The 27849-nt window shown below is 46.8% G+C and overlaps 1 long non-coding RNA gene and 1 pseudogene across 1 annotated transcript in view; both read left to right on the top strand.

Moving 5' to 3' along the window:
* LOC137563740 (uncharacterized) overlaps positions 1 to 27173 on the top strand; it is a 76647-nt gene extending 49474 nt beyond the window's left edge. The window contains exons 3-4 of the long non-coding RNA XR_011030423.1: positions 11111 to 11275; positions 26673 to 27173. This is a non-coding gene — a long non-coding RNA (uncharacterized lncRNA). The remainder of the gene's footprint in view (positions 1 to 11110; positions 11276 to 26672) is intronic.
* On the top strand, positions 2300 to 5059 carry LOC137561446 (protein argonaute-2-like; annotated as a pseudogene).
* Positions 27174 to 27849: the final 676 nt, after the last annotated feature.

The following is a 27849-nucleotide window of genomic DNA, read 5'->3' as shown; positions in this document are numbered from 1 at the left end:
AGAAAGTAAGCAAGGGGGTTTGTTTTCTGTAAATCCTAGCATAACACATGGCTGAATTGAATGGACTCTGCTGTTTCAATAAAAGTGGAATTTCCCTTTAATCTGGATCATCAGCTAGAGCCAGAGCAAAATGATTCACCTGGGCAGGTGCTTGGGGCCTGGTGGGCATCAAGGGGCCCACCAACCACCTTCTTTGACCTCTTCTCCACTTGTGCTTACCAAAACCAAAAAGACCACAAGGGGCCCCAAATATACTACCTTGTCTAGGGCCCCATTACCTCTTAATCTATCTCTGGCTAGTAGAGCATGAAAGCTCCACCCGTTGAATGGGGCTCCGTTTTCAAGCTAAAAAAAATAAAATTACCAATATTTTATCATCGTCTTATCTGGTCCACTATTCAAACACTCCCTCTCAATGCCTAACACTAACCACCCTCTAGTGCCTAACATTAACCCCCACGCCCAAGTAGTAGTCAAAATACTAGCTGGTTGGCTAGCATTACATCAAAGTGCTAGCTGAAGTACTTGCCAGTTGGATACTAATAGCCAATCAACTAGCATGAGGCGCAACACTTATTAACCCCCCCACACCCACCACCACCCTTCCCAATGCTGTATAACAACAGTAATCACATTGTGGTCTATTGATAGCCTCAGGGCCGGTTTAAGCAACAATGGGGCCCCAGGGCAAAATAAACCTGGCCCCCCCCCCCCCCACATATACCCCGGAAAAAAATCGGCATTAGGGGACCTTTAGGGATTTAGGGGACCTTTTTTGCAGCTGGTATAGTCAGGGTGTGAAGTCCCAATCGGTCGGAGCTCCACATTCTGGCTATCCCAGCCTGCATGGGGGACAAGGGGTTAAAAAGTTTTAGGAGGGGGGACCCCACATCATTTTTTTTTTTTTTAAATTCCCACACTCTAAACATAAAAAAATTTGGGAAAATAGGAAAAAATGCCAGGGATCTTCATGCAGCCATATTGTGGCTGTACAGCGATCCCTGGCCAAAGCGCTGCGGCTGCGTATAGACCCCCTGGAAACCCCGTCAGGAAATTTATTGCGCTTTCGTTTGATGCATGTAAAATTACACTACGGTTTGCTACTAAAAGTGACATTTACCGCATTTAAAAGTATACTTTTTTCCTTCGAAACTTTAAAATCGATTTTCTCAAAAACTATAAGGTCTTTTTGAAAAATTGTTTTTTCCTCTTATTCCTAATGATCTCCTGCAAATGTAGGGTTTCTAGCATTTCAGGTGGATTTGATATTAACCATTAAAGTCGGCAGGTTGTTAAATGTGTATTTTTTTCCTTTGAAAGTTTAAAATCGATTTTCTCAAAAACTATAAGGCCGATTTGAAATTTTTTTCCCTCTTGTAGCTACTGGGGGCCCCTACAAGCTCTGGGGCCCTGGGGCAGCTGCCTCCTTTGCCTCTATGGTAGCGCCGGCCCTGGATAGCTTGCCAAACACACACCAGCTCCTTTGCCTTTCCTTCTCTTCAACCACAGCTCACCTTTTATAAAGGCTGCTTCACTACCATGTGAACTGATGAAACTATGCGGCTAGTAAGAAGTTGCAGGTTTGTTCCAGGATTTTCCCTTTTGTGTAGAGTCAAACTGAACATAGTAAATTCAATGCTGATGCAGTGCCTCTATGACCCGGCTCTTTGAAGTCCTACACTGGCTCTCCATCAGCTTTAGCCTTCAAATCAGTGCACAGTGCCCAACCTACATCTTTGATTTGGTCCACAGGCACATACCAGCCCGCCCCCTCCGATCCTCCAATGACCTGTTCCTAGTCACACCACTATTATCTCAGTCCCATGCACGATTGCAGGACTTCACTAGGGCTGCCCCCACTCTCTGGAACTCGCTCCCACCAGCCATCAGACTCGCACCCACCTTTAATACCTTCAAATAAGCTCTCAGGACTCACCTTTTCATGCTCACATACCCCCTACACCAGCACCATAATATGGTCTGTTAGACACCCTCTGAAAAGATGCACCTATTGTCTCCACCCCCACCCTTTAGATTGTAAGCCTCTGGCAGGGCCCTCCTCCTTAGTGTTTCCAGCTTGATTATGCAATTTCACCCCTCTTGTGGACTAGAACAGTCTGTATTTTGACCTATGACACTGTACTGTTATCAAATCATTTGCATGATCTTGTTTTGTTGTGCGTTTCCTGTATGTTCTACCTTGTATGTTAACCCATTTATCTATTGTGCAGCACTGCGTAATTTGTTGGCGCTTTATAAATACAAAAAGCCAGAAAAATGCCCCAGGAGGGTCAACAGGGAAATTGTGGAACACATGGTCCAGCATTTCAAAGCCCAGATCTTTGGAGATCGTAAACCAGTATTTGATGGCAGAAATAACCTCTACAGTGCAATGCCGCTTCCTATCAACAGAGACAAAGTTGTGGAGTTGGAGGTGACGTTACCTGGGGAAGGGAAAGACAGGATCCTCAAGGTTGCCATAAAGTGGGTGGCCTGCGTGAGTTTGCAGACGTTACACGATGCATTGTCTGGGCGGCTTAACAGCGTTCCATTTGAAACTATACAAGCATTGGACGTTGTGACGCGACATTTACCCTCTATGAGGTACACGCCTGTGGGTCGATCATTTTTTACTGCATCCGAAGGATGTGCCAAACCCCTTGGCGGCGGTAGAGAGGTGTGGTTTGGCTTCCACCAGTCTGTCAGACCTTCACTGTGAAAGATGATGCTCAACATAGATGTGTCTGCTACAGCATTTTATAAAGCACAACCAGTCATAGAGTTCATGAGAGAAGTTCTGGATTTTAAAAGTATAGAAGATCAACAAAAACCTCTGACAGATTCCTAAAGGGTTACATTTACCAAAGAAATCAAAGGCCTAAAGGTTGAAATTACTCACTGTGGACAAATGAAGAGGAAGTACAGAGTGTGCAACGTTACCAGACGACCAGCAAATAGTCAAACATTTGTATTCTATTCCAACAGATTTCCCCTCCAGCAAGAGAACGGACAGACGGTGGAATGTACTGTCGCCCAATACTTCAAGGATAGGCACAAGCTGATACTTCGTTACCCCCATCTGCCATGTTTGCAGGTTGGCCAGGAACAGAAACATACATACCTTCCTCTTGAGGTTTGCAATATAGTAGCCGGACAAAGGTGCATAAAGAAACTGACGGACAATCAAACCTCCACCATGATCCGAGCTACCGCCCATTCCGCTCCTGACCGACAGGAAGAGATCAGTAAACTGATGCGCAGTGCAAGCTTTAATACTGATTCGTACGTACGAGAGTTTTCCATCACAGTGAAAGATGACATGACGGAAGTAACCGGAAGAGTCCTTCAACCTCCTTCTATCCTATACGGAGGCAGGACTAACCCCAGTTTCGCACAGAAAGGCGTAGCAGTTGAGGGAAGGGATTAGGAGCAAGGGGGGGAGAGAAGCTGGCAGAGAAACGTTGGATATACGAATAAGGCCATCGCAACTCCAGTGCAAGGAGTCTGGGATATGAGGAACAAGCAGTTCCACACTGGCATTGAGATCAAAGTGTGGGCCATAGCCTGCTTCGCTCCACAGCGCCAGTGCACCGAGCTGCACCTCAAAACATTCACTGAACAGTTGCGTAAGATCTCTCGTGATGCAGGTATGCCTATCCAGGGGCAGCCGTGTTTTTGCAAGTATGCCCAGGGAGCAGACAGTGTAGAGCCCATGTTCAGGCACCTAAAAAACGCCTTTACTGGTCTGCAATTGATTGTGTTCATTCTTCCGGGGAAGACCCCTGTGTATGCTGAGGTAAAACGTGTTGGAGACACCGTGCTGGGCATGGCAACACAGTGTGTGCAGATGAAAAACGTGCAGAGGACCACACCACAGACACTGTGACTGTCCAACCTGTGCTTGAAGATCAACGTCAAATTGGGAGGAGTTAATAACATCCTGCTCTCTCAGGGCACACCACCAGTGTTTCAGCAGCCAGTAATATTCCTCGGAGCTGACGTCACTCACCCCCCAGCTGGGGATGGAAAAAAGCCATCAATCGCTGCGGTTGTAGGTAGCATGGACGCACACCCCAACCGATACTGTGCCACCGTACGAGTGCAACAACACCGACAGGAGATCATCCAAGACTTGGCCGCCATGGTGCGTGAACTGCTCATCCAGTTCTACAAGTCCACGCGCTTCAAGCCCACGCGGATCATCTTCTACAGGGATGGAGTTTCTGAAGGACAGTTCCAGCATGTGCTGCATCATGAACTACTTGCCATAAGGGAGGCTTGCATGAAACTGGAAAAGGATTCCAGCCCGGAATAACTTTTATAGTTGTACAGAAAAGACATCACACTCGACTCTTTTGCACAGACAGAAATGAGAGAGTTGGAAAGAGTGGAAATATCCCAGCCGGAACCACGGTGGACACAAAAATCACCCACCCAACGGAGTTTGATTTTTATCTTTGTTCCCATGCCGGAATTCAGGGAATGAGCAGGCCGTCGCATTATCATGTACTTTGGGACGATAACAGGTTCTCTTCGGACGAGCTGCAGATCCTCACTTATCAGCTCTGCCACACGTACGTTCGCTGCACTCGATCTGTATCTATCCCTGCCCCTGCCTACTACGCACACTTGGTGGCTTTCAGAGCCCGGTATCACCTTGTGGATAAGGAGCACGACAGTGCGGAAGGCAGCCACACTTCTGGTCAGAGCAACGGGAGAGACCACCAAGCACTTGCTAAGGCAGTCCAGGTCCACCAGGACACCCTGCGTACAATGTACTTTGCTTAACTGGTGCTGGTACCTGGATGTTACAAAGAGGCACTAACTAAGTAGGATTCACACCAGACCAGCTGCACTTTGTGTTGTAGTTATCGCTACAGTGACATCCAAGTGCAATCTACCACAAAACCCATGAAATCGTTCTCATTGTCACTCGTTTAATCTTACCAGCCTTCCATCCAGACCCCTAAACTCATTTTTTTGTTTTCCTCTTGCACCGCACACCTGCAATACTTTGTCAGTCAGGTATGTGAAATATGTAAGCGTTTACAGAATTACCCTCTTTTAAATACAATCTGAACGGATGTTCTCTCAGGGCTTTCAAGAAACGCTATATAACACTTATAAATACAATAAGTAATAATTTATTATCAATACAGGTGACAATAAAATCAAAAGCGTGTATTTGTCCAAAGCAACCAATCAGAATCATCATTTCAGCTAACACCCATAAACTGGTGGCTCTGGGAAACTGCTCCATATTTGCCCAAGGTTTTTTATTTCCTGCTGCCAGTTTTAATAAATAAGCCCCATATGTGTACTGCATGGGGCATCCCCCAATTGACTCAATTGAAACGTTCACCCTAATAATGCATTTGTGTTGCAACACAGATACCAAGATCTGGGAGAAAGAAAACATAATGTAAGTGTCTCCTGTCCTAAGAGTGTAATATGTACCACATTTTTTTTTTCTTCCAGATCGTGACACACACCTGTACATCTGTATTAATGGACTTTGGTACTTGATACCAAATGTAACAATAAACCTTGCATTTAAGAAAGCCTGTTCTTCTGATCTAGCTGTTACAGTCACAGATACTCACCTGAAGTCTCAACATCATTGCATTTATCCTTGCTGACAGATATTTTTAAATGAATAACAATGATTCAAAGTCCTAAAACAGATTGAAGCAAAAAGAACTTGATGTGTAACGTGCAATACACATATTTGCCACCAGAGGGACCATAGTGAATATTAGGCAGCCCTGTATGCATAAAATCAAACAAAGTCTGCAGGTTTCACAGATGGGATAAGTAGTGTTAAAGGACAACTGAAGTGAGAAATATATGGAGGCTGCCATAGTTCTTTCCCTTTAAACAATACCAGTTGCCTGGCATCTAGCTGATCTATTTGGCTGAAGCACTGTCTGAATCACACCTGAAACAAGCATGTGGCTAATCTTGTCAGATCTGACAACAATGTCAGGAACACCTGATCTGCTGCATGCTTGTTCAGGGTCTATGGCTGAATGTATTAGAGGCAGAAGATCAGCAGGAGAATCGTGCAATGTGCATTGATTACAAGGAAATAAATATGGCAGCCTCTCTATCCCTCACACTTCAGTTGCCCTTTAAATATTTCATCTTCACTGGAGAAGTTCTAGTATAGTTTAATTGTTAGGAGACTAAAATTTTAAAAACATAGACATAATACTGATATATACAGTCCCAAAACAGCAAATACTATTAGCTGTCAAAGAATAACAGTAGGTGTCAAATATAACAAGCACCTAATGATGTCTGCAACAGCAATCAGCTTACTGATTCTGCAAATATTCATTATTATTACCGATATTTATTAGTATTATTATTGATGTATAAAGCACCACCATATGCCGTGGCACTGTACAAAGTAAGAAAAACATGGGGTACTTATTGATAAAGACAATGATACATCAAATATGGACACTGGTACAAAATACAGAATTGGTGATTATAATGACAGATGTAGCATGATCTATAAAATGTTGTGCCTGCTACAAAATGAATAACACATTTCAAGACACAAAAGGGTGACAGAGCCCTGCCCTTGCAAGTGTAAAGAGAAACTGTAACCATGAATTGAACTTCATCCCAATCAGTAGCTGATTCCCCTTTCCCATGAGAAATCTTTTCCTTTTCACAAACGGATCATCAGGAGGCTTTGTATGGCTGATATTGTGGTGAAACCCCTCCCACAGTGTGATGTCAGGATCATGGTTCTGACATCACACTGTGGGAGCATTGTTGCATTGTGGGAAATAACAGTTGATTCCAACTGCCAAAAAAGCAAGCAGCATCTCCTTCCACTGGCATCACCTGCCAGCAGTAAAAATGTCACCATGTGATAAATGTCAGAAGGAAAATCAAGGAGAGGAAAGATTTTACAATGGGCAAACACTGACTAAATCATTTATACATAATTATTGTAAAAATGAAGCACTTTTTTATGACATTATTTTCACTGGAGTTTCTTTTTTAACCACTAAACGACCGCCGATAGGCGTTGGCGGGTCGTTAGTGGTATAGCATGGAAACGGCCGCTCGATCGAGCGACCTTTCCATGCCAGTTCACAGAGACTGTCTCCGTGAACAGCGTGCGAGCCGCCGATCGCGGCTCGCACGCATAATGTAAACACGCGGGCAAGAAATCGCCGCTGTTTACATCATACGGCGCTGCTGCGCAGCAACCAATCAGAATCATCATCATCATCAGCGATCCAGGGATTACTGGCATCTGATAGGCAGAAGCCTATCCTATCAGGCGCAGGACGGATATCCGTCCTGCGCCGCTCAGAGGGGACACCAGAGGAAGGGAACGGAGGTGAGGCCAGAAAACGCTGCGGAGGGGGGCTTTGAGGAGCCCCCCCGCAAATCAATAATAGCCGGCGGCGATCAGACCCCCCCAGCAGGACATCCCCCTAGTGGGGAAAAAAGGGGGGAAGTCTGATCGCCCTGGCACATACCTGATCGGTGCTGCGGGCTGTAGAGCCCACGCAGCACCGATCACTGGAATATCCCCTGGTCCTTAAGTGGTGACACATTCATTCTAATTTTTTAATGTGTTGTTGGCTTAGAAGTTGTTATTTCATGTGGTTTTCCCATTCTTTAAAGAGAACCCGAGGTGGGTTCTAAGAATGCTATCAGCACACAGAGGCTGGGTCTGCATATACTGCCCAGCCTCTGTTGCTATACAATTCCCCCCACAGGCCTCCCTAAGCTCTGCTTGCCACCCATAAATCATACGCCGAGCTGTCATCACACAGCGTGTCGCAGCCGGCTGTTTACCTCTGCATCTGTCAGTCTCTGCCGCTCCCTCGCCTCCTCCATAGCTCCAGTCCCCACCCGCGTCCCTTCCCTCCAATCAGCGATGAGGGAAGGAGCGTGGGCGGGGAATGGCAACATAAAGGAGGCGGGGGAGCGGCGAGAGTGAAGAGTGATAGGGCAGATGTAAACAGCCTGCTGGCAACACGCTGTGTGTCGCTAGCACGCCGTTTGATTTATGGGTGGCAAGCAGAGCGCAGGGGGGCCTGTTGGGGGATTGGGATAGCAACAGAGGCTGGGCAGTATATGCAGACCCAGCCTCTGTGTGCTGATAGCATTCTTGGAACCCACCTCAGGTTCTCTTTAATGCTTAATGTGGTATAATTTCATGAAGTTTTGAATCATGAAGTTAACCATTTACTGGTTAACTTAAAAGAATAAGAGTAAAGGTGGTCATACATCAGGCGACTTGGTGGCCCATCGACCATCCAATTCTATTATAATCGAATCCGGTGACAATTGAACGCGACTAAACCCCTGGCGCTGTCTCCCCTAATGTTAATTCTCATGCTGCTGGCTATGAGGGTGGCAGGAAGTGTTTTAAGCATCTTTCTTTGACGATTGCTACACAATTAAAAAGAAAAAGATATGCCACATATGCAAATTAGAAATAAATAAGAGCAGTAAAGCACATTTATTAATGTACTATACTATTAACCAATGCGTACAGCAGTGTGCACAACACGCAAATGTCTCTGTTGTGTTCTTTTATCATTAAAAGAAAACCTTTTATCTAGAAACAGTGTAAAGTGTTTTAGAATAAGTGTCTGTAAATGTGCTAATTAGGAGGGGGAAAAGATAGAGATGTTTGATCTGATTCCAAAAACCAGATTTATTTTCTCCAAATTTTGTTCTTTTTTGTTCTGTATGGACAGACTTTCAAAAGCTGATAATTAAATCACTGAAGCAAAAGTGGGTCAGAGAGCTTGTAAGCAGGTAAACATTTTAGACCTTTTGTAAGAAGACTCGTTCACACATGCAACTATTACGTCCAGCTATCGTTTAAACTTGGTCTTTTGGATGATAGTTGGTTGTGTTTACGCTGGCAAACGACAAGACGTACAACCAATAACAGGTGGTCTGCCCAATCCAACTGGCCAATCAACCTGCCCAGCCATCGTGCAGGTTGGCTACATGTGTACAAGTCATTTGAATTGCTTGTTGTTTTTGAATGCGGACATGTTGGTGCACGTGCAGTATTTAAATAAGTTGGTTATTTAGTTGATCAGTTCGTGTGTACATACGTGTCGTGTAAACAAAAAGTCGTGCGGCTGATCATATTGTGCGGTTGGTCGTGCATTAAGTTTTACACATACACACGAGCCTTAAAAGTCGGTAAATAGTATGTTCAGTTTTCTGTCTTTCACACTTTTTAAAGAAAATTTCCACTTTTGGCACAAAATTACCATAACTCATGACATGCAGATCTTTTTACAAGCTAAGCTTTTCAAGTGATGTTTCTGTTTCAATCTGACGCCAGCTAAAACTTTACTAAGCTGACAACTTACAAGCTCAAATGGCACTGTTTTGCATCCATGCCAACATTACTTTGTTTGGGGTATTGTTGCTAAGTGTCTGCACTGAAACTCCCCCATTGCCGACTTTGACACCTGCACCAACCTATTGATTGGATGCAGCCTTTGACACTCCAACCTGCCAGTTCCTTCTGTATACACTATTCAGTTTGTTTGAAAAATGTATCAGAATTTTCCACCTTTTATCTTCTGTCATTGGTGGGCCAATCCCAGGGGTTGTGACCTGATAGCCACACCAGGCAGCAAAGAAATCCAATTCCCGCAAGGGTTAGCTGCCCATCATTCCATGGTGGGGTGCTCTTGTGAACACCCATTGTCAGTTATGCTATGCCCAGGAAAGCTCACACCTACTGCTAGTGGCATAGTCAAAGAAACCTGCTTTAAAGGAATACTGTAGGGGGGTCGGGGAAAATGAGTTGAACTTACCTGAGGCTCCTAATGGTCCCCCGCAGACATCCTGTGCCTGCGCAGCCGCTCACCGATGCTCCGGCCCCGCCTCCAGTTCACTTCTGGAATTTCATACTTTGAAGTCTGAAAACCACTGCGCCTGCGTTGCCATGTCCTTGCTCCTGCTGATGTCACCAGGAGGGTACTGCTGAGGCCCAGTATGGTCTGCGCCTGCGCAGTATGCTCCTGGTGACATCAGCGGGAGCAAGGACACGGCAACGCAGGCGCAGTGGTTTTCAGACTTTAAAGTCTGAAATTCCAGAAGTGAACCGGAGGCAGGGCCGGAGCATCGGTGAGTGGCTGCGCGGGCACAGGATGTCTGCGGGGGACCATTAGAAGCCCCGGGTAAGTTCAACTCATTTTCCCCCAACCCCCCTACAGTATTCCTTTCATGTAACACTGCTAACCACTAGTTTCACACCTGTAAGCTAGGCACTAGTATCGATTTTTATGATTGATCCAATCACTTTGTCCCTACCATATCTGATTGATTCACTTTCAATCAGTTTTGAGGAGTTTTTAATCAAAGTTCTGATGGAAACATGTTGGCAAATCTCCATGCAATTGGGCAGGTGAGGAACATTCGGGGATTAATGGCTGCATAGCACTGTACTGCATCAATGTTAGCAGTTCAGTCATGCTTGCTAGATTTCTGCTGAAATCTAATGGAATGTGTAGTGTGAAGGGAATAGATCACCATCTGATTGATTACTGATCAGGAAGGAACTGATTGCCATAAAATATTGGGCTGTTAATATATTTAACTAAAGTGGCATAAAACTCTGACATAACATTCAATAAAAATGAGTTTTCTTATTTTTATTACCAATTTGGTTACCATATTTGCTTTTGTGTTCAAGTAATATTGACTGTTTACAAACTACAGGTTCCCAAAGTACAGTTTATCTGCTCTGAAAGCTGCCATTGAATTTTATTACATTTTCACCTCTCTCAGTGCAGTTCAGTTTCAGCACTCTGCTAGCTGTATACTAAATATACCTATCAAAGGAACGTAAACAAAAGATAATGTTATCACCTCTTCGGATGCGGACAGTGAGCAAAGAGCTTTCCACTGGAGAACAAAGTGCTGTGGTTAACTGTTTGAATGCTGTTCTGCTCCAATTTTTTTTGTGGTAGTAGATTTTATGCTGTAAATAATCTTTTAGAGCAAATAAGAAATGCTGAGTTTCATACCACTTTAAGTTTAGTTTCTTTCTTATTTTCAATAACTCTAACATCCCTTATACATGTTTTATTTGAACTAGGTTCATCTTTCCACACTTGGACAATTTACAGCTCAGGATACTCTTTCCAACAGAACTCTTGAGGGTGTACATGAGAGAGTCTGAATGACAGAATGATGCAGTTCAGGCCACTGGTCCAGATTAGATATTCAGCTGTTTATTGAGTTACGACTTCACTTGTCTGAGGTAAGAGGACAGTCCATGTATAAAATGAGCATATTTTCATTAAGTAGCAAAATAATACCAACTGTTTTAGGCTAGATTTCTGCCAAAGTGCTTGCCAAAGTGTCTGTGCTTTTCCCATTGGACAGCTCGATGGCACTTCTTTGCTTTAGAAGAGCTGATGTTTCCAAAAGCACCTGGATTGCAGTGGCTTATCCTTTGCTTGTATACAGTATCTTGCACATGAACTTGGATATGCCATCTGGTGATCTGGAGAAAACATCACATTGACAGCACAAATCTTAATTGCAGCTAGATGTTTTGTCACGCTTGGAAATAACTACACTGCATGGAAATAACTGATGTCCACAGTTGCGATGTTCAATCAGTGGAATAATTTGTGCTGAGACTAAACAAAAACATAACACCAATTTGATCTGCGGTGAAGAGATGAATATTTTAGTTTGATTTAAAAAATCAGTAGGTTTTCCTGTAGGTTTTGTCCTGAGTAGTTATTGCTTTTATGCCAATATCTTTGCAGTCAGTCAGTACCGTAATTGTACATTTACATTTAGGTTTTAACAAGGAATTGAGTTCTGTAATTTTGTTTTTGTCATAATAGCAGCAATGTAGTAGAAGTGCACTACCCCAAGTAGTAATAGGCGGATGTGCCTCGGCCAACTCGATCACCACTTCGAGCAGAATCAGGAATAAAGATGAAGCCGGCACCATCCAATGCTCTTTTACGATTTTATTGACAGACTGTCATGCAATACAGCAACGTTTCAGAGCGTTTGACTTGCTCCTTTATCAAGCTATGACAGCCTAACAATGACATAATTCACAGCAGTTTAAATACCACACCATACATTTGAATAGACGTATCACAGGCTGTGTAACACTAGCAGCCAATCCCCAGTCGTTACATATGGACGGACCTGATGGGGAACTATTAGTCATCTGTCGGAACCAATGAGAACCGAGCTACTAACCTCAGGCACATGCCTGCCCTCTCCACACTCCCATATCGCCGATGGACCTTCCCATCAGTATAACGGACCTGATGGGGAACTACACGGCAGGGGGCAGCGCCAAAACGTCACATGGACTTTGTCAGGGAAACCAAAGGACGTGGCGGAGTCCGAGCCGACTCCGTTTGCGTCCAGTAGGCAGGACCAGATGTATGTCACTGCAGATGCAGCCAGTCATGTGGACAGAAGTCCACCAATCAGCTGACGCTTGGTTTCCCTAAATAGCAACGCGGACCCGGCGTGTAAAGCGTTGCCATGGAGATGTTACTACTGCATCAAGGCTGCTAATGAGAGTGCGGGGGCTCGGGCAGTGCTGTAAACAGCGCAGAAAGTGCGGGTGGCATGCGCAGGCGCAGAGAAACACAAACCTAGAGCCCGTTATTAAACAGACTTAGGTCTACTGGTCCTTAATAATACTTAACCCTCACCTACTCTTCTAATGTAACTCTCCTTACCTAATGCGTAACTTCCTCCCTAATATTAAATCCCTCCCAATACTTACAGCAAACCTGAATTGAAGAAAAAAAAACAAAACACTTAACATAAACTTACACGTATGTATTATTAAAGTCTTGTACACAATGAACGACTCCTCATTCAAATGTCATTTGAAAATTTGATACACAAACGACGGCCTAAGCGAATGATCCATGACGAAGCTCAGGCATTTCAATTGGCAGTCACGATGGATCACTTTGGCAGATTATCGTTCATAGTCAGCAGTCTGTACAGAGCTATGAATGATTATTAAAGGAGTACTGTAGGGGGGTCGGGAGATAAAGAGTTGAACTTACCCGGGGCTTCTAATTGTCCCCCGCAGACGTCCTGTGCCTGCGCACCCACTCACCGATGCTCCTGTCCCCGCCTCCTGTTCACTTCTGGAATTTCCGACTTTAAAGTTGGAAAACCACTGCACCTGCATGGCTGTGTCCTCGCTCCCACTGACGTCACCAGGAGCATACTGCGGAGGTGCAGACTGTACTGAGCCTGCTCAATACACTCCTGGTGACATCAGTGGGAGCGAGGGCGCGTCCATGTAGGCGCAGTGGTTTACCGTTTTTTAGTTGCTGCGCGGGCACAGGACGTCTGCGGGGGACCATTAAAAGTCCCAGGTAAGTTCAACTCTTTTTTTCCCGACCCCCCTACAGTAGTGCTTTAATCAATGGCCATAATTCACTAAGATCATGCTAGTGATAATGAGGCAAGTGAAAACTTCTCACCACACATCGATCATTATTTTAAGTGTTTATTTACTAAAGAAGCTTGTCTTATCAACGTGTAGTGATACGTTTTCACAGTGAAAGTGTTGTCTTATCCCTCCAGTCCTTAAAGTGAGTCTGCAGTGATTGGAAAAAAAAACAGATAGTCACTTTAGGAGAGGGAAGGCTCTGGGTCCTATAGAGCCTTCCCGTTCCTATCACGGTCCGCTCATTCCAGTGCAGGATCCCCTGTTCAAATCCTCCACCACGGGAGGCTTTGACAGTCTTCGGGAGCCTTAAAGCTCCCAAAGATAGGCGGCTCCATACTGTGCATGCGTTAGCACATGAGAATGCTTGCATCCACATGCACAGTATGGAGCAGCCCACGTTCTGGAGCACTCAGGCTCCCAAAGACTGCTGAAACTTCCCACAGTGGCATAGAGCAGTCTCCACCCATCGGGAACTGTAGGAGCCTTTCCTCCTTAGGTAAGTATCTGATTTTTTTTCCAGTTGCTTCAGACTCCCTTTAAGTTATCACCTTTCTTGTTATTCTTACATGCAGTAGATAGGTAGGGGAGATGCACATGCAGGCAGGATGTAGCTCTGTAACTCCAGCTGCCTCCTCTGCCATATTGAGTACAGCCAGACTGCAACAGGATCCTGTATATGACAGCCAAGGAAGGAGAGAGAGAGATAGAGGCTGTGGGTGTGTGGTCGTGTCTATGTGTGGCTGTGTCTGTGTGTGGCTGTGTGTGTCTGAGCATGTCTGTGTGTGTTTGTGTCTGTGTGTGTCTGTGTGTGTCTGTGTGTTGCTGTGCATACATACGCTTGATGCCTCTCTCTTCCTCCTTCTCTGTGAACCTCTGATGGTGTGCTCTCGAGTGATCCTTCATGAGTGGTAGAATGAACTGGGCATGTGCGTCACGAGCAAGAGGGATATGAACTCATATTGATAGGGCTAGTAATGGGTGGATATGGGAGGGACGTTGGAGAGAGATACTTGCATCACATTTGACAAAATAGTAGACACATTTCTTGGAAGATTTAGAGGACTGGAAAGGGAGAGGCTAGAAAGGTATTTGAGCCTTAAAGTAGAAGAAATCCAGAGATGAGTTTGTCTCTATGGGTTGGAGTGATCAGGCAATATATCCACACTGGAGCAGCTCCATGGAACTCTAGGTTAAAGGACAACTGTAGTTAGAGACATATGGAGGCTGCCATATTGATTTCCTTTTAAGCAATACCAGTTGCCTGGCAGCCCTGCTGCTCTATTTGGCTGCAGACATGTATCTGAATCACACCAGAAACATGCATGCAGCTAATCTTGTCAGATCTGACAAGAAAGTCAGAAATACTTGATCTACTGCATGCTTGTTCAGGGTCTTTGGCTAAAAGTATTAGAGGCAGAGGATCAGCAGGGCTGCCAGGTAACTGGTATTGCTTAAAAGGAAATAAATATGGTAGTCTCCATAAACCTCTCACTACAGTTGTCCTTTAAATGCAAAAGACAAAAAGCAGCATTCACAGTGGGAAACGATCAACGGCAATACACATACACACACACAGACGCACACGCACACACACCTTCCGCATGGGCAGTGCCCAGAGACATCTAGCAATAATTTTTAAAAGTTACATACCGTATATACTCGGATACAAGTCGACCTCATGTATAAGTCGACCCCAATATTTGACCCTCTTAAACAGGAATTTATTAATTACTCAAATATAAGTCGGTTCAGCAAAGTTAAGGGCTGTGTGGCCCTTCTAGCAGTGTGGCCCCTTTGTCCCCCTGGCTGTGTGGCCCCTCTAGTTGTGTGTCATCTGTGTCCCACTGGCTGTGTGGCCCGTTTCCCCTGGCTGTGTGGCCCCTGTTTCCCCTGGCTGTGTGGCTTCTGCTGTGTGGCCCCTGTTTCCCCTGGCTGTGTGGCTTCTGCTGTGTGGCCCCTGTTTCCCCTGGCTGTGTGGCTTCTGCTGTGTGGCCCCTGTTTCCCCTGGCTGTGTGGCTTCTGCTGTGTGGCCCCTGTTTCCCCTGGCTGTGTGGCCCCTGTTTCCCCTGGCTGTGTGGCTTCTGTGTCCCCCTGGCTGTGTGGCCTCTGTGTCCGCCTGGCTGTGTGGCTCCTGCTGTGAGGCCCCTGTGTCCCCCTGCCTGTGCAGTCACTGGTGGGCAATAGCTATTCCCCTGTGTCCCCTTCCCAGCAGTGTTAGCAGACAGCTTGCTAAAAAGCCCCCCTCCCTCCCACCACCATGCAAAGAGGCCTCTTCTCTCTACCTCTCCCCCCTCTGTGTGATCACTGAAGCCAGCAATCACTCACTGAGCTATCCCGCGCTGCAAAGCAGACAGTTTACTGAAAATCCCTCTCCCTCCCACCAGCCACAACCACGCAAAGGAGCCTCTTATCTCTATCTCTCCCCCGTGTAATTGCTAAAGTGGAAGCTTCAAACTCACACTAATTCATCCGAGCACAGCTCTCTTCTGCCTGTAGTCACGCTGACTGGGCTGTATGCATAAGCTACAGCTCCCGATGTAATGTGATACATGAAGTCACATGACATCGGGGCTCGTAGCTGTGAGCTGATGCACACACAGCCCAGCCAGCGTGACTACAGGGAGAAGAGCGCTGTGCTCCGATGGATTAGTGAGTGAGAAGCTTCCACTTTAGCGATTACACAGGGGGGAGAAATAGTGACAAGAGGCTCCTTTGCATGGTGGTGGGAGGGAGGGGGATTTTCAATAAACTGTCTGCTTAACATTACAGGAAGGGGGAGAGAAAGAGGTGCCTCCCCATTCCTGGCTATAAGTGGGGAAATTTTGGACTATCTCGAGTATAAGGCGACCCCCCCACTTTTATACTTTGAGTCAGTCCAAAATTTCTCGACTTATAGCCGAGTATATACGGTACCCCTACTCTTTTGCCTAACACTAACCTTCTTAAAATAGTCCCTAGCCCTGACTATTACATTATCTCCCTCCAGCTTAATTCACACTAGTGTTGGGCGAACATCTAGATGTTCGGGTTCGGGCCGAACAGGCCGAACATGGCCGCGATGTTCGGGTGTTCGACCCGAACTCCGAACATAATGGAAGTCAATGGGGACCCGAACTTTTGTGGTTTGTAAAGCCTCCTTACATGCTACATACCCCAAATTTACAGGGTATGTGCACCTTGGGAGTGGGTACAAGAGGAAAAAAAAATTAGCAAAAAGAGCTTATAGTTTTTGAGAAAATCGATTTTAAAGTTTCAAAGGGAAAACTGTCTTTTAAATGCGGGAAATGTCTGTTTTCTTTGCACAGGTAACATGTTTTTTTGTCGGCATGCAGTCATAAATGTAATACATATAAGAGGTTCCAGGAAAAGGGACCGGTAACGCTAACCCAGCAGCAGCACACGTGATGGAACAGAAGGAGGCGCAGGAGGAGAAGGCCACGCTTTGTGAGACACAACAACCCCGGCCTTGCATGAGGGCAAGAAGCGTGCGGATAGCATGCTTTGTACCGCCATGCAGTCATAAATGTAATAAAGATAAGAGGTTCCATAAACAGGGACCAGCAACGCTAACCCAGCAGCAGCAGCAGCAGCACACGTGATGGAACAGGAGGAGGCGCAGGAGGAGAAGGCCACGCTTTGTGAGACACAACAACCCAGGCCTTGCATGAGGACAAAAAGCGTGCGGATAGCATGCTTTTTACCGCCATGCAGTCATAAATGTAATAAAGATAAGTGGTTCAATAAACAGGGACCACGCGGCAACAGGGCCGGATTACCGACCAGGCAACAAAAGCAGTCGCTTGGGGCCCCATTCAGAGTCAAAGGGGCCCCATCAGCACATAAACCAGCCCTTGCCATCCTGTCAACGGTGGCTGGATGGTATAATGGTTAAAGGGACTCTGAGCAGTGCAGTAACTATGGAAAGATGCATATCATTTTAAAGCTCTATTTCTCCTCTTTCCAATGATATACAAACGGCTGCTCTATGCCTTTTAGTTTTTGATATTTTCGTGATCGAAATCGCGGCCACAGGACGACTTTTCTCCAAAGTCAGCGGTGGCTGGATGGTATAATGGTTAAAGGGACTCTGAGCAGTGCAGTAACTATGGAAAGATGCATATCATTTTAAAGCTCTATTTCTCCTCTTTCCAATGATATACAAACGGCTGCTCTATGCCTTTTAGTTTTCAATATTTTCGCGATCGAAATCACGGCCACAGGACGACTTTTCTCCAAAGTTGGCAGCTCGATTCAGCACAATGCAATGAAATATAAGGAACCCAGGGGGGTATAATTACAAACATCATGCTGGTAGGTGTGAGGATGTAATGAATTAGTTGTGGGTATGCTTAAAGGCATATCCACAGGCACTGCTCGGAGTCCCTTTAAGGGCTCTGCCGCTGACACAGGAGACCAGGGTTCGAATCTCAGCTCTGCCTGTTCAGTAAGCCAGCATCTATTCAGTAGGAGACCGTAGGCAAGTCTCTCTAACACTGCTACTGCCTATAGGGCGCGTCCTAGTGGCTGCAGCTCTGGCGCTTTGAGTCCACCAGGAGAAAAGCGCGATATAAATGTTATTTGTCTTGTCTTGTCAAATGATGCCGTGCGCTGCTGATTGTCTTCAGAGCCAGGCTCTCCTCCTAGGTCCCCCTCCTGCTACTGTGCGCTCTGCCGCTGCCCACTCCACCCTCCCTTCCCACAGAGAACCACAGCTGCAGCAAGAATGATAGCAGCAGATGGCAAACGCTCACTCGCCTATCCATGATCCAAGCGATAGAGATCCCGTCATCTGAAACCCATCTGTCTCTTCTACAGTGCAGCCGCTCGCTCTGAACTTCCTGATTCTCAGATCAGACAGGAAGTAGGAAGTAGTAATAGTAGTAGTAACAGAGCGGCAGCACTCTAGAGGAGACAGATGGGCTCCGGATGACGGGACCTCTATTGCTTGGATCGCAATAGGTGAATGTGATTCATCTGGTGCTGTCATTCTCCCCCACTGCGGCTGCCTTCTCTGCTGGACTATCGTATTCACTGGGATGGAGGCTGCATGGTGGCTGTCTAGTTTGGGAGGAAATTGGTTGTTCAGTGGTGGGAGTGGTTATGTAATTCTGTCTGAGGAATGGCTTCTGGTTTGGCGGTGTCCAGAGCTTTCTGCTATTGCCAGGCTGGAAATGCAGGGGGAAAGTGCTGCTGCTGTGATATCTGGCGCCCTCTTCACAGGGGTGCCCCAGCCCCTGAGTGCAAATGTCCCAGCCATTCATCTCTCACTCTGCATTTTGCCGCTGCTATTCCCTGCATTGTGCACCCACAGAGGAAAGCGGGCTGTTGCCCATAGCAACCAGTAGCTCGGCTGCCCGGTGTGTGCGGCATATTGCTGTGCAGCTGCATCTTCTGATTCTATTACGACATGATGGGGGGGCCCAAATCAGTTACTTTGCTTAGGGCCCCATTTAGCCTTAATCCGGCTCTGCGCGGCAACGCTAACCCAGCAGCAGCAGACGTGATGGAACAGGAGGAGGCGCAGGAGGAGAAGGCCACGCTTTGTGAGACACAACAACCCCGGCCTTGCATGAGGGCAAGAAGCGTGCGGATAGCATGCTTTGTACTGCCATGCAGTCATAAATGTAATAAAGATAAGAGGTTCCATAAACAGGGACCAGCAACGCTAACCCAGCAGCAGCAGCAGCAGCACACGTGATGGAACAGGAGGAGGCGCAGGAGGAGAAGGCCACGCTTTGTGAGACACAACAACCCAGGCCTTGCATGAGGACAAAAAGCGTGCGGATAGCATGCTTTTTACCGCCATGCAGTCATAAATGTAATAAAGATAAGTGGTTCAATAAACAGGGACCACGCGGCAACGCTAACCCAGCAGCAGCAGACGTGATGGAACAGGAGGAGGCGCAGGAGGAGAAGGCCACGCTTTGTGAGACACAACAACCCAGGCCTTGCATGAGGGCAAGAAGCGTGCGGATAGCATGCTTTGTACCGCCATGCAGTCATAAATGTAATAAAGATAAGTGGTTCAATAAACAGGGACCACGCGGCAACGCTAACCCAGCAGCAGCAGACGTGATGGAACAGGAGGAGGCGCAGGAGGAGAAGGCCACGCTTTGTGAGACACAACAACCCAGGCCTTGCATGAGGGCAAGAAGCGTGCGGATAGCATGCTTTGTACCGCCATGCAGTCATAAATGTAATAAAGATAAGTGGTTCAATAAACAGGGACCACGCGGCAACGCTAACCCAGCAGCAGCAGACGTGATGGAACAGGAGCAGGCGCAGGAGGAGAAGGCCACGGTTTTTGAGACACAACAACCCAGGCCTTGCATGAGGACAAAAAGCGTGCGGATATAGCAGCAATGCTTTTTGCCGCCATGCAGTCATAAATGTAATACAGATGAGAGGTTCAATAAACAGGGACCGGAAACGCTACACCATCCCAGATGTTCATTGGTCATGTTACTTGGTTGGGGTCCTGGAGTGTTGCGTAGTCATTTCCAATCCAGGATTGATTCATTTTAATTTGAGTCAGACGGTCTGCATTTTCTGTAGAGAGGCGGATACGCCGATCTGTGACGATGCCTCCGGCAGCACTGAAACAGCGTTCCGACATAACGCTGGCTGCCGGGCAAGCCAGCACCTGTATTGCGTACATTGCCAGTTCGTGCCAGGTGTCTAGCTTCGATACCCAATAGTTGAAGGGTGCAGATGGATTGTTCGACACAGCTACGTCATCTGACATGTAGTCCTTGACCATCTTCTCCAGGCGATCGGTGTTGGAGGTGGATCTGCACGCTTGCTGTTCAGTGGGCTGCTGCTGCATGGGTGTCAGAAAATTTTCCCACTCCAAGGACACTGCAGATACCGTTCCCTTTTGGGTACTAGCTGCGGCTTGCGTTGTTTGCTGCCCTCCTGGTCGTCCTGGGTTTGCGGAAGTCAGTCTGTCTGCGTACAACTGGCTAGAGGAGGGGGAGGCTGTCAATCTCCTCTCTAAAGTCTCCACAAGGGCCTGCTGGTATTCTTCCATTTTGACCTGTCTGACTCTTTCTTCAAGCAGTTTTGGAACATTGTGTTTGTACCGTGGATCCAGAAGGGTATAAACCCAGTAATTAGTGTTGTCCAGAATGCGCACAATGCGTGGGTCACGTTGAATGCAGTCTAGCATGAATTGAGCCATGTGTGCCAGAGTCCTACCAGAATCCTCATCATCCTCTTGTGAGCGTTGTGATAGTTGTTGTGATGCATCATAGTCGTCACCTTCCTCCTGGTCTGCTTCTGCTGACCATTCGCGTTGAATTGTGGAAGTCCAACGTGCACCGCTCTGGCCCTCGTCAGTGGTGGCATGAAATTCCTGCTCCAACTCCAGCTGTTCCTCCTCCTCTTCTTCGTCATAGCTGCTGGGGCCAGCGTTCCCTGAGGCGGATGGCCTGATGTTGGTACCATCACGCTGATCGTTTTCTCCTTCAGATTCCCCCAGTTGCATCATGACAGCTGTTTCCTTGATTTTCAACATTGACCTCTTCAGTAAACACAGCAGTGGTATGGTAATGCTGACTGAAGAGTTGTCACTGCTCACAAGCAACGTGGATTGCTCAAAATTTTGGAGGACTTGGCAGAGGTCCAACATGTTGGCCCAATCGGATCCACAGAAGCTTGGCAGCTGTCCGGATGCGCCTCTGTACTGCGCCGTCATGTACTGGACCACTGCACTCTTCTGCTCGCAAAAGCGTGCTAGCATGTGCAGCGTAGAATTCCAGCGCGTAGGGACATCACACAGCAAGCGATGGTGGGGGAGATTGAAGCGCTCCTGCATCTTGGCGAGTGCCCCCGAAGCAGTACTGGAATTTCTACAATGTTTGGCCACTCGACGCACCTTCAACAGAAGATCGGCCACGCCTGGGTATGTCCTCAGGAACCGCTGAACTACTAGGTTCATCACGTGCGCCAGGCAAGGGATGTGTGTCAGCTTAGCCAACCTTAAAGCGCGAATGAGATTACTCCCATTATCACACACAACCATGCCCGGTTTCAGGTCCAGCGGTGCCAGCCACAAATCCGTCTGTTCCTTTATTCCCTTCCAAATTTCCTCCCCTGTGTGCTGCTTATCCCCAAGGCAGATCAGCTTCAGCAACGCTTGCTGACGCATGCCAACAGCTGTGCTGCACTGCTTCCACGATCCTACTGCTGCTGGGTTAGCGTTTCCGGATGAGGTACAGCTTTGAGATGCGTTGGAGGAGAAGGAGTCAGAGAGGTAGGTGCTGCTGTTGTTATCCAGTGGGAGGGACGGCGGTGCAGCTGTTTGCGGCGTGGGCAACACCCGCGCCGTAGCAGGTGAGGAATCGCTGCCAGGCTCCACAAGGTTCACCCAGTGCGCGGTAAGGGAGATGTATCGACCCTGGCCGAACGCACTCGTCCAGGTGTCAGTGGTGAGGTGAACCTTGCAGGCAACGGCATTCTTCAAGCTTCGGGTTATTTTGCTGACCACGTGCTCATGCAACTCAGGCACTGCAGAGCGCGCAAAGTGGTAGCGGCTGGGAACCACGTAACGTGGGATGGCCACTGACATCATGCCCTTGAAGCTGTTTGTCTCCACCACTCGATATGGCAGCATTTCGCAGGCCAGAAGCTTGGCTATGCTGGCTGTTACTGCCACGGCCCGGGGGTCATTTGCTGGCAATTTCCTCTTGCGCTCAAACATCTCCGACACAGACAACTGAACCGTAGCGCTGCACACGGAAGGGCTGTTGGTTGTTGTGTTTGATGAACACTGGGAGACCTCAAGAGCACTACTCCGGAAAGTGACAGTGTCAGCGTCGTCTGATGTTTGTGAATGTTGTGAACCACGCAATGGCTGGGCTACTGCTGCTGCTGAGGCGGGTCTGGTGGTGAGTCTGGTGAACCCAAGGGAGGCAGTGTTGCTGGTACCCTGTCCTGCCGCGTTTGCTCACAGAGTGGGATGTTTGGATAGCATGTGGCGGCTCATGCTGGTGGTGGAGAGGTTGTTAATACTTTTCCCCCTGCTCAGGCGAGTCTTGCACACCTTGCAAATCGCCATGGTAACATCCTCAGTGCAGTCTTCAAAGAAAGCCCAGACTTTGGAGCACCTGCCTCCTTGCTGGCGATTTCTGTTTCCTCCTCTTTTGCCTCTCACTCTAACTTCCACGCTTGTGGTGCCTGAAATTGCGCGCCGCCTACCTTGTGGCACAAGGCGAACTCGTGCAGCAGTGGGTTCTTCAACAGACTCATCTGTGCTGCTGCTACGACGGCGATGTTCTCGTTCACAAATAAAATCTGGGTCTCTGTCCACATTGTCCATACCCTCCTCTTCCATCTCCTCAAACTCGTCATATGTCATTGTGGGGGGCCGCCGCCGTGGAGTAGAGCTCCCCAGAACAACCTCTGCGCAGCTCACTCCAACGTCGTCTTCCAGATCTTGTCGGCCGACCTCCTGCAATTGCAACCCCTCCTGCCCAACTTGCTCTGGGATTTGGGTTTCCGAGTCCTCCTCGGACTCGCCTTGTATTTCAGTGCGCGGTGCATTTCCCACAGTTAATGGTTGTGAATCCGGGCACAACATTTCTGGCTGTTCCTCCATTGACCTTTCATAGGTGGAAGTTTGTTGGGCTGGGAATAGCTCCTGCGAATACCCCATTGTGTCCTGAGGTAATTCATAGGACTGGTTATCTGGCAGTTGTGTGCGTGGTGTCGCTGCCGGTTGTGTCAGCTTTGTGCCCACTGGCTCCTTGTAACTGGCTGAGGACTCGGACCTCGTGCGTGATGTGCTGGTGCTGCTTAACCCACTGCTGGACGCTTGAGAGGTCATCCAAGTAATTATCTGGTCCTGTTCTTTTGGATTTGTGAGGGTTGTTGTCCTGGACAACATGGGCGGTATTGAGTGGGTTTTCTTGGGTGCTCCCCTGTGGCCTGTACGTGAACCGTCAGGGGAAACACCTCTTCCCTTGCCCCTTCCTCTTTCACCGGATTTCTTCCTCATTTCACTTATCCTTACAGTACACGCTGACTGGCAGCAGTACAGTGGCAGTACAGAAATGCTATACAGTACCACTATTCCCAGCAGCGACACAGAGCACAATGCTATACAGTGGCGGGTGAGCGGTGTACTACTGTTCCCAGGCCCAGCAGACACAGAGTGGAAGTAAACACAATGCTATATAGTCTGGCTGAGCGGTGTACACAGAGTGGCAGTACACACAATGCTATATAGTCTGGCTAAGCCGTGTACACAGAGTGTCAGAAAACACAATGCTATATATAGCGTGGCTGAGCGAGGTGCACAGTGGCAGTACACACAATGCTATATTAGTCAGGCTAAGCCGTGTACACAGAGTGTCAGAAAACACAATGCTATAAATAGCGTGGCTGAGCGAGGTGCACAGTGGCAGTACACACAATGCTTTATAGTCAGGCTGAGCCGTGTACACAGAGTGTCAGTAAAGAATGGTATATAGTCTGGCTGAGCGGTGTACACAGAGTGTCAGTAAACAACGGTATATAGTCTGGCTGAGCGGTGTACACAGAGTGGCAGTAAACACAATGCTATATATAGCGTGGCTGAGCGAGGTGCACAGTGGCAGTACACACAATGCTATATAGCCAGGCTAAGCCGTGTACACAGAGTGTCAGAAAACACAATGCTATATATAGCGTGGCTGAGCGAGGTGCACAGTGGCAGTACACACAATGCTTTATAGTCAGGCTGAGCCGTGTACACAGAGTGTCAGTAAACAATGGTATATAGTCTGGCTGAGCGGTGTACACAGAGTGTCAGTAAACAACGGTATATAGTCTGGCTGAGCGGTGTACACAGAGTGGCAGTAAACACAATGCTATATATAGCGTGGCTGAGCGAGGTGCACAGTGGCAGTACACACAATGCTATATAGTCAGGCTAAGCCGTGTACACAGAGTGTCAGAAAACACAATGCTATATATAGCGTGGCTGAGCGAGGTGCACAGTGGCAGTACACACAATGCTTTATAGTCAGGCTGAGCCGTGTACACAGAGTGTCAGTAAACAATGGTATATAGTCTGGCTGAGCGGTGTACACAGAGTGTCAGTAAACAACGGTATATAGTCTGGCTGAGCGGTGTACACAGAGTGGCAGTAAACACAATGCTATATATAGCGTGGCTGAGCGAGGTGCACAGTGGCAGTACACACAATGCTATAGAGCCAGGCTAAGCCGTGTACACAGAGTGTCAGAAAACACAATGCTATATATAGCGTGGCTGAGCGAGGTGCACAGTGGCAGTACACACAATGCTATATTAGTCAGGCTAAGCCGTGTACACAGAGTGTCAGAAAACACAATGCTATATATAGCGTGGCTGAGCGAGGTGCACAGTGGCAGTACACACAATGCTATATATAGCGTGGCTGAGCGAGGTGCACAGTGGCAGTACACACAATGCTATATATAGCGTGGCTGAGCGAGGTGCACAGTGGCAGTACACACAATGCTATATTAGTCAGGCTAAGCCGTGTACACAGAGTGTCAGAAAACACAATGCTATATATATAGCGTGGCTGAGCGAGGTGCACAGTGGCAGTACACACAATGCTATATATAGCGTGGCTGAGCGAGGTGCACAGTGGCAGTACACACAATGCTATATATAGCGTGGCTGAGCGAGGTGCACAGTGGCAGTACACACAATGTTATATATAGCGTGGCTGAGCGAGGTGCACAGTGGCAGTACACACAATGCTATATTAGTCAGGCTAAGCCGTGTACACAGAGTGTCAGAAAACACAATGCTATATATATAGCGTGGCTGAGCGAGGTGCACAGTGGCAGTACACACAATGCTATATATAGCGTGGCTGAGCGAGGTGCACAGTGGCAGTACACACAATGCTATATATAGCGTGGCTGAGCGAGGTGCACAGTGGCAGTACACACAATGCTATATTAGTCAGGCTAAGCCGTGTACACAGAGTGTCAGAAAACACAATGCTATATATATAGCGTGGCTGAGCGAGGTACACAGTGGCAGTAAACAATGCTATATATAGTGTGGCTGAGCGAGCGGTGTACTACTGTTCCCAGCAGCGACACACAATGACTGGGGGGGACCCTGGCTAGCGTGGCTGGAGAGCGAACTACCCTGCCTGCCTACCCAAAGCTAAACCCACAGACAAATGGCGGAGATATGACGTGGTTCGGGTATTTATTTACCCGAACCACGTGACCGTTCGGCCAATCAGAGCGCGTTCGGGCCCGAACCACGTGACCCGTTCGGCCAATCACAGCGCTAGCCGAACGTTCGGGGAACGTTCGGCCATGCGCTCTTAGTTCGGCCATGTGGCCGAACGGTTTGGCCGAGCACCGTCAGGTGTTCGGCCGAACTCGAACATCACCCGAACAGGGTGATGTTCTGCAGAACCCGAACAGTGGCGAACACTGTTCGCCCAACACTAATTCACACCTGTTTTGTCTATGCACCAGCAGCCAAACACAACATCTTGCTCCAAATAGTGGCTTCTATTTAACATCAAGTCTATGGTGACACCCAAATGTTCCAACATTTTAAAGATCTTGCTTCAATAAAAGGCACAATGAAACCTCATAATTGTAATTTTTGGAATGGAAAAAATGTTTTGCCTATTAAAATAGTAGCAACACTGCAACAGTACTAATAAAAAGGAAGAAAAAAACAGATGCAAGTGAAAATCAAATGTTATAATAAATTGCCCGTTAGTATTACAGATGCTAATGTAACTGAATAAATCATGCACAGTATAGTAAAGCCAGCTGATTCCTTGCTATGAATACCCCACAGCCTGCTAGCATTTGAATAATGCTTATCGCTATTCATGTCTGCAGATTGTTTTACTTTCTTTGTTCCACCATCTCCTCCTGGGTGCAATCAGCATATTTGTATTATGTAGCAGCAGAAGTTTCAAACAGTCTCATAGTTATTGCCAATCTGGAAAAATGTATCCTTTGTCTTTCTAATGTCATGAGCGTTGCATTTTTTTTTCCTGAAATGATCGTTCATTTCACTTGACTTGAATCAGCATTTGTGTAAGTAAACTGAAAAAGAGCACATTGTCTTGTTTTGTCATAATCATGCATGTTATTTTCATTTCTGGGAAGTATTGATATTAAACATGATTACGTATGAAATCTTTGGATATCAAAATGATGGCTTTGTCTTTTCTCTTTAATTTCAGCAATGTTTATCATTTCAGCACTAGATCTGCTTTGCAATCACTTTAAAGGAAAGGATCACCAGAGTGGTTGGTACACCATGTCCAGGATTGTCCTTTGCATCACCACAATACAATAACCCGACCTGCACAACCATAAAACAGCAGGCATTTGTTGCCAAGTGAGCGGGGGGGGGGGGGGGGGAGCAAAGCAGACATTGCAACGGGCCACCGGTTTGGCAACAGACCCGTATTAAGATCTGCTGCCAACTGGCATATGCCTAAAAGATTTTACTAGATAGCTTTTCTCGTTGTCCACAGTCCACAACTGGGATGAACATCTGGACAAGCCCACTCTTGTGTCAGTCAGAACTCAACAGATAGTTTTTCTAATCAGCATAATTACGCAATTAATCACTGTGAACCAGGCTTTGAGTCATCCAACTGAAAATTAGACTGTCTTATATCATGGATAAGTACTATTTGGTTATCTGAAATAAGATGTATTTTTGTCCTCTATAATATACATGCAAATAAAGTTTTTCACATAAATATTATATGAGTATCTGCAGTGTGATTGTTTTTGCGCAATAAAGTATGCAAAAGTATGCAAATACATTGCCTTTCTCCAATAATGTATAAATATTATAGAAAAATGTATGTGCAATATTAAAACTAGCTTTAGCATTTGGGGAAATTGTATTAAAGTGGACCTGAAGTCAGAACTTGCACTTTGCTCAACAGCATAATACATTTTAAAGAAAATAATTTCTTTGTTACAGCTGATACAAATCTTGCAATAAAACTGCACTGTTTCTACTTCCTGCTTTCATGGAAGCAGACATAGGGTAAACATCCCGTGTTTACACATTAGATGCTCTGCCAAGGCAGCCAGCTGACACAGCTGAGAGAACAAATTACAGTTGTGATTAGTCACAGATGAGGGGTAATTAGACAGGCTAAACTCTCTAAATACATACAGGCTATCTGCATTTATATGTTTTCCTTCTTTGCAGTGCAAGAGTTCAGGTCCAATTTAAGTAGAGTTGGTGTTCGAATTTGGCATATCAAATTCAGAACACCCGAATACTGGCTGACAGTGTCAGGAGGAGTTCACTTACTTACGTTTTACGGTGCACTTCACATGAATCCAATGCTTCCTTCTTCCAAATTGGAAGTGGTAATTATGGAGTCACGTGCA

The sequence above is a fragment of the Hyperolius riggenbachi genome, chromosome 3 (assembly GCF_040937935.1).
Source record: "Hyperolius riggenbachi isolate aHypRig1 chromosome 3, aHypRig1.pri, whole genome shotgun sequence".
NCBI lineage: Eukaryota > Metazoa > Chordata > Amphibia > Anura > Hyperoliidae > Hyperolius > Hyperolius riggenbachi.
The sequence above is the reverse complement of the archived record's forward strand: the minus strand, read 5'-3'. Positions and strand labels throughout refer to the sequence as shown.